Below are 13,323 nucleotides of genomic sequence, written 5' to 3'. Positions count from 1 at the left end.
GTGGGTACCAAATTGGGACCTCATACTCCAATGTGAGCCTAACGTACACAGTCTACAGGGTTCTGAACAATTCCTTATTAAGATGGCGGAATGCTGTTCTTTGGTTTGCTAGGCGTCCATATGCTACAGCAGTTATTTGATTGATGTGCACCTCAGGAGAGGTGCCTGGTGTTATACTCACCCCAAGATCTTTTTTCTTGATTGAGATTTGTAGTCTCTGGCCCCCCTAGACTGTACTCCGTCTGCGGTCTTCTTTGCCCTTCCCAATCTTCATAACTTTGTACTTGATAGGGTTGAACTCCATGAGCCAATTACTGGACCAGGATTGCAGCCTGTGCAGATCCCTTTGTATATCTACCTGGTCCACGTCCGATTGAATTCTTCTCATCAACTTCACATCATAAAAAAAAAGTTATCCAAAAATGTTATCCAAAAACAAAACAATCAACCTAACAAAATCAGATGAACCCCTACTCACACCAACTGAAACAACTCTGTCATCACATTTTCAACTCTACTATATCACTTAGCTGCCGCGGTTCTCAATCATGGTAAGTTTATATTCTTTATATTATTTTTTGCCCTTTGTTGTTTAGAAGAATAACTTCTACTTGCATGTAACTTATAAAGATTGAGACACTTATGCACAAACTTACTGACATTCTTCAATAGAACATTTGATATTGTTTACTTAGATTTTAGTAAGGCATTTGATAGAGTTCCGCACCAAAGACTGTTGAAGAAAGTAGCAGCTCATGGCATTGGGGGGAGGGTGCTCTCGTGGATCGAGTCATGGCTCACAGACAGGAAGCAGAGAGTGTCCATAAATGGGGTTAAATCCGAGTGGGGATCAGTAACAAGTGGCGTTCCACAGGGATCTGTGGAACACCCGTCCATCAGACTACCTCATAGGTACCTACCCAAATACGCTATTCCTAGCTCCAACCAACCCCATAGAAGTTACGCTCATCATAAACACCCTTAAAAACAAGGCAGGAGACATAAACAGCTTGCCTGGTTTTATGTACAAAAATGCTTCTCAAATATTGTCACCAATTATTGCAACGCTCTTTAACAAATCCATTGAATCATCTACCTTCCCAACAATCCTCAAAATAGCGAGGGTCACTCCGATCCACAAAGGAGGTGACCAAGCCGACTTGAATAACTATAGACCAATATCTGACTTATCATTGCTCTCTAAAATCTTTGAAAAATTAATTCATAGACAGATCTATTCCTACCTAGTCTCACACAACATATTAAACCCTTGTCAGTTTCGATTCAGGAATAATAAAAGCACGAATGATGCTAACATTCACATGCTAAAACTAATATATACCGCACTCGAAAAGAAAGAAGTCCCGCTGGGCATTTTCATTGATTTACGTAAAGCTTTCGATACAGTCGACCATGAACTGCTGTACTCTAAATTAACGCACTATGGTATCAGAGGTCACTCCCTCAACTACCTAAAATCATACCTTAGTGACAGAACTCAATATGTGTATGCAAATGATGCAAACTCTTCCACCCAACCAATCACAGGAGGAGTCCCACAAGGAAGCGTCCTTGGACCACTCCTCTTTCTCATCTACATCAATGATCTACCGAATGCATTACAGCTACTCAAACTCATATTATTATTTGCAAATGACACTACATATGTCTTTTACCACCCAAACACGGTCATACTAGCAAACACAGTCAATGCCGAATTGCAGAAAATATCTGCCTGGATGATGATTAATAAACTTACCCTGAATACTGATAAAACCTATTTCATTCAGTTTGGAAACAAAGGAGCAAATGATCCGATTAACATAACGTTAAATGGATCATCAGTCACAAGACTCACAGAGGGAAAATTCCTAGGTATCCACCTTGACAGTTCCGGACACACATACAACAAATCACCAAGAAAATCTCCAAGACTGTAGGCATACTATCAAAGATAAGGTACTACGTTCCACAATCAGCTCTCCTGGCACTGTACCATACACTCATATACCCTTATCTTACATATGGAATTTGTGCATGGGGATCAACAACATCAAATCACCTAAAACCCCTCATAACCCAGCAAAAGACAGCAGTAAGAATGATAACGAATTCCCACTCCCGCCAGCATACTCCACCAATTTTCAAAAGTCTGAATCTGCTCACCATTAAGAACATCCATACTTATTCATGTGCCTACTACATACACAGAACAATACACACAAATATGAACACTCCATTCAAACTTCTTCTCACCAACTTAAACAGGACACCTGACCACAACACAAGACAGATATATTTTTGATATACCCCGTGTCCATATCACACTGTAAAAACTTTATGATTATCAAATGGTATACAATACCGACAGGTTGTTAGATAAGACACATAGGCAACTTTATTCCGAAACGTTTCGCCTACACAGTAGGCTTCTTCAGTCGAGTACAGAAAGCAGGCAGGAGCAGTAGAGATGTGAAGACGATGTAATCAGTCCATCACCCTCGAAGTCGTAGATTTGAGGTTGTCAGTCCCTCAGCCTGGAGAAGTTCTGTTCCAAAGTCTGGAACTAACTGAAGATCAAGCGACAGTGTTGAGACTTAAATACTGTCGGAAGGAGAGGTGCAGAGTAGTAGTAGTAGTAGTGAGAATGTAGCCACTGGGAGGTAATGTCCCTCTCAGATCAAACAATTCTCACTTGAAAAAAAAATTGTCCAAGGTGTTTTCTCTTCTGTACCAAGATGCCATTGTGTTGCAGTGTCTGACAGAGTGATTATCAAATGGTATACAATACCGACAGGATGGTAGATAAGACACATAGGCAACATTTAGGCAACTTTATTCCTAACATATCACTCACACATCGACGATCTCACCTCTCTCGAATTACCCGTGTTGGGAGGGACTTCGCTTAGAGTAGTGCTTGCGGGACCTTCGTCTTCCTCTCCACCATCAGGATTGGTGAGTCGGTGGTTGCCTACCCAAGGGCAGGAAGCCTGTTGCTGCCTGAATTCTCTTCGCCTGTTGACTGCACGCCATACAGCCAGTCTCGCCGCCACTCAGGATATACAGTGCTCCATCAAGCTACAGTTCACCTCCTCAGTGTCCTTCGCCAGGCAAGTACGTGTGTCTACTTACACGTACTTGCCTAGCTGAGTACTCTCACTTTTGGCCGATTGCCACCGCCAATTTCATCTTTTCGTAATTAGATGATGCCTTCCTTGCCTTCCACCTCCCACCCCACTTCCACTCTCCCCCAACCGCCCACACCTGCCTCTGCTTCTTCTAAATCCAATTCCTTCTCGCTAAACCTCAAATTCTCTAATCCTGATGCCACTATCTGTCCTGAAAATTTGTTATATCAGATCACTGGTGCACCTCAAGTCTTCAAAACCAACTCAGGCTTCAAACTCCTTCTTGACAATCATTCCTACGAAACGTATACTGCAACTGTTACCAGACAAAAATTTCTCAACGCAGGCCAAAAGCACAGTCATTGCTAAACACGTAGACTACTCTCTCCTGACAGCCTATGACACAGACAAAGAAAACTTAATAAAAGATATCAGTACTAAGAACAAAGTCTCTGTTGACGATATTTACAGACCCGAAAACTCTACCATTCTCAAAATACGCTGTTCTACTCCTGCTGACGCCTCTACACTCTTCAGTCAAGGAATCTTTGCCAAGACCATCCGCATTCCTCCAAACACTCTCTTCGCTCCGAACTTCCACCCAATCACACAATGTCTTAAATGCTACAAATTCGGCCACGACAAAAACACATGCACGTCTACACAAGTCTGCTCCAGATGCTCAGCAACTGGCCACTTCTGGAATACTTGCAACCTCCCCCTTAAATGTTCTAACTGCGGCGGGTCACACACTGCAGTTGCAAATTCCTGCCCTTCTAGAAAGCACATTCTCTCCTCCCTCAGAGCAAGCCAACCTCCCTCCCTCCCCAACCCCTTCCCTGCACCTCCCTCCCCTTCCATTCCTCCCTCCCTTACCCCCAGTGCCTGGGCCTCCCCACGCACTTGGTCTACCTCTCCTACTTTACACACATCAAACACCAACACACAGACTTCAAGCACTTCTCCTTCTACACCTACACCCACACTAGACTACAAAACTAACTGTCATCTCGCCACTGCTGCCCACTCTGCGATGGTAATCTCTCAAGCTTACCAATCAGACTTCCAACTCCACCTCCTCCAGACAAAATCCACTCAAACCTAAACCAGCCCCAACTTCTGACAGACAGACCAAAGAACATAAAAACAGATCCATCTCTTCCTCCCCCTCCAGGAAGCGGGTCCGTATCACCTACAAACGCACACCCACTGATGGCACCACTATCACGGGCTTTAATCCAAACTCCTCCACCGACATTAACTTTGCTATGACGAAACCATTAAATCATGTTTAAGGTGATTCAGTTCAACGTACGTTCTTACTTTACAATTAGACACCTACTGGCCGAGCTCCTGGAAGCAGAGAGGCCAGATATTGTTTTGCTGAACAGTACCTGCCTCAAAGCCCCTCAACGTATCCGCCATTATGGTTATACTGCACTACAGTCCCCCTATGATCCCTACGATGAGGTTGCCATCCTTGTCAATTCCAACATAAAACACGAATTTCTCCCAATCCCTTTTATTCACCAACACTGTCTTGCAGTCAGAATACACACCCACCTTGGTGCCTTTATCTTTTTCACCACTTATGCTCGCCCAAACACTACTCTCAACATACACGACCTTTCCTTAGTCTTCAACTACACCAACACACCAACATACCTACTAGCTGATATGAATGCCAAACACACCGCCTTTCATCACACCAGTAACAACCAACTTGGTCACCAATTACTCAACTTCACAAACCACAAACACCTAGTTCACCTCGGTCCAGACTTCAACACCTACTACAATCACACTGGCCAAGGCAAACCCGACATCATTCTGGCAAACCGAGCCAGCTCTTTCTTTCAACATTACATATCACCTGGCCCTATTACAGGCTCTGATCACATTCCCGTCATCTTACACATCTCCAACCCTATCCTCATCCCGGCCACACCTTCCTTCCTTCTACAAGAACGTTGACTGGGATGCCTTCAAACAACACATCGATAATTCTAACCTCACCTATGACTACAACAACAAACCCATCTGTGACATTGACACTCAACTTGCTCTCATCCAAGACACCATTATACAAGCAGCCAACACCGCAATACCAAAGAAAACCCACACCACTCGTTATTCCTTAAAACCCTCAATCAGGACAAGAAGACTAATTATCTGTTACCACAACCGCTTTCTCTACAACACACACAGATTTAATCGAGTCCGATTAGATCTCACTTACCTCAGAAACAACAATCACTGGTCACAGCTCACACTACAAGCAGACAAACAGCGTATCAAAAACACCAAAGCCTTCTGGAACTTTATCAAAATAATCAGAGGCACCGCTCCCACCAACAAATTCAAACACATCACCCACAACAACACACACATCTCAGACCCACAGGCTGCTACCAACATCTTCAAACACATCTGGGAGGACATCTTCCACCCTCACCCACCTCACCCTAACGTTATTCAACACATTCAGAACATAGAACACTGGAACACTGCACACACACAAGAAACAACACCAGACAGCCACATACATCTAGACACTCTTACCTCCCCCCAAGAACTCGACACTCCTTTCACCAACACAGACATTAAAACTCTCCTCAGACACCTTCCTCCCAAGGCTCCTGGTGCCTCTGGCCTAAACCATATTATCCTGAAACACCTTCCTGACTATCATTACTGCCTACACAAACCTCCTCAATGCCTCCCTTGCCTCTGGATACTTCCCTTCCCTCTTCAAAGCTGCTACTGCTATCCTCCTTCCTAAGCCCAATAAAGACCACTCTGACCCTAGAAACTATCGCCCTATCAGCCTCCTCGAAACTTTAGGAAAACTCTTTGAAAAACTCATTAATCATCCCCTTCGCAGATACCTGGAACATAATTCTCTGCTTTCTGATGGCCAGTTTGGCTTCAGAACACACAGATCCACACAGGATGCCATTAACATCATTCTCAACTACATCCACATAAACACAAAACAAAGAAACAGGACAGCCCTGGTTGCAAAAGACGTTGAAAAATCTTTTGACACTGTCTGGCACGAAGGGCTCAAGTACAAACTCTGCACTAACTTTAACCTGCCTCTCACTACTCGTAAACTCCTCTGCAACTTCCTAGACGGCCGTACCATGAGAATCAAATTCCAAGGCTGTTACTCTGACTACTTCACGTTAAATGCTGGAGTACCCCAGGGATCTGTCCTCTCCCCTACCCTTTACATTTTATACACTAACGACATTCCAACACCTGTATACCACAACTCCATCACACTAGCCTATGCAGACGACATTACACAACTTATCACTCATGCCAATATAGATACACTCACACACAAAACACAAAATGAGGTCGACAGGATAGCCATTTGGGAACAAAAATGGAGGATCAAAACCAATGCAGCTAAACCCAGCATTACATATTTTAACTACAGGAAACGTGATCCTCCATTACCTGTCGAGCTCAGAACAGCTGACACCCGCACTTACATCCCCATCACACAATCTCTCATTGTCCTTGGCGCTAATCTTGACTACCTTCTTCGTTTACACGGACACATTCACTCAAGGCATGCAATAGCTAGTAAGGCCCTTGCGGGCCTCTACAATCTGAAACATTCCTCTCAACGCACCAAACTACACCTCTACAAATCCCTAATACGTCCTCTGATAACTTACTCTCCTCTAGCCCTCTCTCTTGCAGCAAAAACAAACTTGTAGATGAATGGTTCAGAGAACCGACATGTTGATAAATTAGACACATGTGCAAGAGTTGCACATGTGTCTAATTTATCAAAAAACAAACTTACTTAAACTGCAGCGTGTCCAAAACAAGGCGATGCGCTGGGTGCTTGATGTCAGATGGGAGGACTTCGCCACAAGCGAGTCTCTCCATTCCCAATTAGACATCCCTGCGCTGAATCTGTACTGGAAGACGCTCAGTGACAGGCAGATAGACAAACTTGAGACACGACATGACTACTGGACCTCTCTCCTTGACGAAGACATTCGCAGACCCACAAACCAACACAACCTTTTCTACTCCTTGCATGATGCTGCTCCTAACCCTATTTACAAATAACCTTGGATTATAAATAACCTTGGATTAGCTGACAGGTACCTCTATGACAGGTACTTTCTCTGACCCACATTCGCCTTAGCTTTTGGGTTAACACATGGCCCAGTTCTACACTCCTCTCTAGTGCTAAACATAGAATGTCCCTTCCTCCCCGATCACCCCAACGGAGTCCCAACAGAAGAGCCTGAATTTCTCTTCTCAATATCTGTCACACGATCGCCTTCGCTGCTGGGTTAAGCCCTGGCTCTATTTCTACGACTAAAAACACTTCTCTCCAGCACTATTCTTCGTCTGTCCCGTCTTCTCTGCTCATCCCATTTGGGATCTTACCTGAACTTTAGTTCGTTCGTTCGTTCCACTCTGCACCTCTCCTTCCTACAGTATTTAAGTCTCCGCACTGTCGCTTGATCTTCAGATAGTTCCTGACTATGGAACTGAACTGCTCCAGGCTGAGGGACTGAGAACCTCAAATTCTACGACTTCAAGGGTGATGGACTGATTACATCGTCTTCACATCTCTACTGTTCCTGCCTACTTTCTGTATTCGACTGAAGAAGCCTACTGTGTAGGCGAAACGTTTCGGAATAAAGTTGCCTATGTGTCTTATCTACTAAAAACTTTATGCACATAAAGGGCCCTAAAATATGGAATTCATTACCAGAAGATATTAAAGTAACCCAGTCTGAAAATCAGTTTAAGACTCTTCTCAAAAGCCACTTAATCACCCTAGACTTAATGCTAAATACTCAGTACACACTTACTCACTTATGTACTCCCACATCATAACTTCAACAAGCACTTTGAACCTTTTATCCATTGTTGACAGGAATATAATTGAACCACTGTTTTCTTAAAAAGCATTTTAGACTATATGAATATATCCTTTGTCTTATACAAATTTAATTCACTTATAATTAATAATCTACTGTTTCAACTATGAAATAATTACTATCCTACTGTACAACTATGATATGATCCTTAGTGTTAAGTAGTCTGTAAGCCAATAATATGAAGTTGGCCCATAATGCCTAGGCATAATAGAGGCTCTCTTTGCATTGCAACCCACTATTGTAAATATAACATAAGAACATAAGAAAGGAGGAACACTGCAGCAGGCCTGTTGGCCCATACTAGGCAGGTCCTTTACAATTCATCCCACTAACAAAACATTTGCCCTACCCAATTTTCAATGCTACCCAAGAAATAAGCTCTGATGTGCAAGTCCCACTCAAATCCAACCCCTCCCACTCATGTACTTATCCAACCTAAATTTGAAACTACCCAAAGTCCCAGCCTCAATAACCCAACTAGGTAGACTGTTCCACTCATCAACTACATAAGAACTTTTTTTTTATTTTTTTTTATTTTTTTTAATATTATCAAATTACTATACATAGTATGATCATTATTAGCTAGCTATTTACAAAACTTTCATTAAATTCAGACTGATTTGCTGCCATCAAATAATTTCCAGCTATCTTAATTTATCATTAACAATATTTGCATTATTCATTGGAGAAATAAGTTTAAACTCCATTAGTTAAAAAAGACTACCTTATCTAATTTGTTCAGTCAAGATAGGGGTTTAATATAACAAGAAAAGTTGCCAAAGTTGGTTATAATCTTGCCAGCTGCTGGCAAGTCTTCCTGGCTAGACTGCATTGGTCATACTAGCAATAAGCATCTTACAGAGGCTATGGTTGAAAAGCACACATTACTAGACACTTAAGAACTGTGAAACAGTTACAAGACTTTTTTTTGAAGCATTTAAGAGAATAAAATACCCTTCATTGGTGATGCATACATGTAATTTTAACAATCCTGGGTCTGGAAGAAGCATACTGTTTGCAAAGACATAAAATAAATAAATAAATAAATAAATAAATAAATCTGCAAACAAGGACACTTTGGAGTCTATTCCTTCTGTCATGTCGTTCACAAATACCAGAAACAGCACCGGTCCTAATACTGACCCCTATGGAACCCTACTCGTCACAGGCGCCCGCTGTGACACCTCGCCACGTACCATGACTCGCTGCTGTCTTCCTGACAGGTATTCCTTGATCCATTGTAGTGCCTTCCCTGTTATCTCTGCCTGGTCCTCCAGCTTTTGCACTAATCTCTTGTGTGGAACTGTGTCAAACGCCTTCTTACAGTCCAAGAAAATGCAATCTATCCACCCTTCTCTCTCTCTTGTCTTGCTGCTGCCACCCTGTCATGGAACTCCAGTAAGTTAGTGACACAGGATTTCCCATCCCTGAAACCGTGTTGGCTGTTGTTCATAAGCTTATTCCTTTCTAGGTGTTCCACCACTATTCTCCTGATAATCTTCTCCATGACTTTACATACTATAGCGACACTGATCTATAGTTTAATGCTTCTTGTCTGTCTCCTTTTTTAAAATTAGTGACTTCATTTGCTGTCTTCCATACCCCAGGTAATCTCCGTTTCGACAGATGTGTTGAATATTGTTGTTAGGGGTACACATAGCCCCTCTGCTTCCTCTCTCAGGGCCCTTGGAGAGATGTTATCCGGCCCCATTGGCTTTGAGGTATCTAGCTAGCTCGCTCAGCAGCCTCTTCACTTCTTCCTCAGCTGTATGTATTGTGTCCAACACTTGGTGGTGTACCCCACCTCTCCGTCCTTCTGGAGTCCCTTCTGTCTCCTCTGTGAACAATTCTTTGAATCTCATGTTGAGTTCCTCACATACTTTGCAGTCGTTTCTTGTGATCTCTTCTCCTTACATCCTTAGCCTGATTACGTGGTCCTTGACTGTTGTTTTTCCTCCTGATGTGGCTGTTCAACAGCATCGGGTCAGATTTGGCTTTCTCTGCTATGCCATTTTCACATTGTCGTTAGGCCTCCCTTCTAACCTGTGCATATTCATTTCTTGGTCTTCGACTGCTCTATTTATTCTCCTGGGTCCATTCCCTTCTATACTTCTTCCACTCCCTAGCACACTTGGTTTTGGCCTCCCTGCATCTTTGGGTGAACCCTGGGCTCAACTGGCTTTTTCATTATTCCTGTTACCTTTGGGTACAAATCTCACCTCAACTTCCTTGCATATTGTTGTCACATATTCCATTATCTCGTTTACTGATTTCTCTGCCAGGTCTTTGTCCCACTGAACCCTGTTCAGGATTTTCTTCATTCCCACATAGTCCCCTTTTTTTTGTAGTTTGGCTTCATTCGTCCGGCTCTTCCTGCTTCCCCCTCTGTGTATTCGAATCTTGAAACTGCATTACCGCAGGCTCAAAGGGGTCTTTCTCTGATAGTGCCCTTTACGTGTTGGTACTTGAAATTTTCCAGTACCACCTCCATCATCTTAGCCCTCCACGTTTCTTGGTCCCCATGTGGCTCCAAGTTCTCCCAATCAATTTCCTTGTGGTTGAAGTCACTCATGATCAGTAGCTTTGCCCTGCTTGCATGAGCCCTTCTTGCCACTTCAGCCAGTGTGTCATGCATCGCTCTATAACTCTCATGTTACTCTTGCCTTGGCTTCCTGCTGCTCTGTGGTGGGTTATGCATCACTGCAATTACCACCTTGGGACCTCCAGACTGAAGCATTCCTACTATGCAATCTCTTGCTTCTCCTCTGTCTCCTCTCTCCAGCTCATCAAAATTCCATTGGTTTCTGACCAGCAGTGCCAGCAGTGTGCTTGTGTGTGTGTGTGTGTGTACTCACCTAATTGTACTCACCTAATTGTGGCTGCAGGGGTAGAGACACAGCTCCTGGCCCCGCCACTTCACTGATCGCTATTAAGCTCTCTCTGCTTCCAGAGCTTTGTCATACCTCATCTTAAAGCTATGTATGGTTTCTGCCTCCACTACATCACTTATTAGGCTATTCCACTTCCTGACGACTTTATGACTGAAAAAAATACTTCCTAACGTCCCTGTGACTCGTCTGAGTCTTCAGCTTCCAATTGTGACCCCTTGCTTCTGTGTCCCCTCTCTGGAACAACCTGTCTCTGTCTACCTTATCTACTGCACGCAGTATTTTGTATGTCGTTATCATGTCTCTCCTGACCTGCCTGTCCTCCAATGTCGTCAGTCCGAGTTCCCTCAACCTTTCTTCGTAGGACATACCCCTGAGCTGAGTGTGTGTACTCACCTATTTGTACTCACCTATTTGTGGTTGCAGGGGTCGAGTCATAGCTCCTGGCCCCGCCTCTTCACTGATTGCTACTAGGTCCTCTCTCTCCCTGCTCCATGAGCTTTATCATACCTCGCCTTAAAACTATGTATGGTTCCCGCCTCCACTACTTCACTTTCTAGACTATTCCACGACTTGACTACTCTATGACTGAAGAAATACTTCCTAACATCCCTTTGATTCATCTGAGTCTTCAACTTCCAATTGTGACCTCTTGTGTATGTGTCCCATCTCTGGAACATCCTGTCTTTGTCCACCGTGTCTATTCCGCGCAGTATTTTATATGTCGTTATCATGTCTCCCCTGACCCTCCTGGCCTCCAATGTCGTCAGGCCGATTTCCCTCAACCTTTCTTCGTACGACAATCCCCGTAGCTCTGGGACTAGTCTTGTTGCAAACCTTTGCACTTTCTCTAATTTCTTGACGTGCTTGACTAGGTGTGGATTCCAAACTGGTGCTGCATACTCCAGTATGGGCCTGACGTAAATGGTATACAGTGTCTTGAACGACTCCTTATTGAGGTATCGGAACGCTATCCGTAGGTTTGCCAGGCGCCCGTATGCTGCAGCAGTTATCTGATTTATGTGCGCCTCAGGAGATATGCTCGGTGTTATACTCACCCCCAGATCTTTTTCCTTGAGTGAGGTTTGCAGTCTTTGGCCATCTAAATTATATTGTGTCTGCGGTCTTCTTTGCCCTTCCCCAACCTTCATGACTTTGCATTTGGCAGGGTTAAACTCAAGGAGCCAGTTTCTGGACCAGGCTTGTAGCCTGTCCAGGTCTCTTTGTAGTCCTGCCTGATCCTCATCCGATTTGATTCTTCTCATTAACTTCACATCATCTGCAAACAAGGACACTTCTGAGTCTATCCCTTCCGTTATGTCGTTCACACATGTGTGTGTGTGTGTGTGTGTGTGTGTGTGTGTGTGTGTGTGTGTGTGTGTGTGTGTGTGTGTGTGTGTGTGTACTCACCTATTTGTACTCACCTATTTGTGGTTGCAGGGGTCGAGTCCTAGCTCCTGGCCCCGCCTCTTCACGGGTTGCTACTAGGCCCTCTCTCTCCCCGCTCCATGAGCTTTATCAAACCTCGTCTTAAAACTGTGTATGGTTCCTGCCTCCACTACGTCATTTTCTAGGCTATTCCACTGCCTTACAACTCTATTACTGAAGAAATACTTCCTACTATCTCTCTGTGTGTATGTGTGTGTGTGTGTGTGTATGTGTGTGTGTGTGTGTGTGTGTGTGTGTGTGTGTGTGTGTGTGTGTACTCATCTAGTTGTACTCACCTAGTTGAGGTTGCGGGGGTCGAGTCCGAGCTCCTGGCCCCGCCTCTTCACTGATCGCTACTAGGTCACTCTCTCTGAACCGTGAGCTTTATCATACCTCTGCTTAAAGCTATGTATGGATCCTGCCTCCACTACATCGCTTCCCAAACTATTCCACTTACTGACTACTCTGTGGCTGAAGAAATACTTCCTAACATCCCTGTGATTCATCTGTGTCTTCAACTTCCAACTGTGTCCCCTTGTTACTGTGTCCAATCTCTGGAACATCCTGTCTTTGTCCACCTTGTCAATTCCTCTCAGTATTTTGTATGTCGTTATCATGTCCCCCCTATCTCTCCTGTCCTCCAGTGTCGTCAGGCTGATTTCCCTTAACCTCTCCTCGTAGGACATACCTCTTAGCTCTGGGACTAGCCTTGTTGCAAACCTTTGCACTTTCTCTAGTTTCTTTACGTGCTTGGCTAGGTGTGGGTTCCAAACTGGTGCCGCATACTCCAATATGGGCCTAACGTACACGGTGTACAGGGTCCTGAACGATTCCTTATTAAGATGTCGGAATGCTGTTCTGAGGTTTGCTAGGCGCCCATATGCTGCAGCGGTTATTTGATTGATGTGCGCTTCAGGAGATGTGCCTGGTGTTATACTCACCCCAAGATCTTTT

The sequence above is a fragment of the Cherax quadricarinatus genome, chromosome 25 (assembly GCF_038502225.1).
Source record: "Cherax quadricarinatus isolate ZL_2023a chromosome 25, ASM3850222v1, whole genome shotgun sequence".
NCBI lineage: Eukaryota > Metazoa > Arthropoda > Malacostraca > Decapoda > Parastacidae > Cherax > Cherax quadricarinatus.
Note: the sequence above shows the minus strand (reverse complement) of the source record.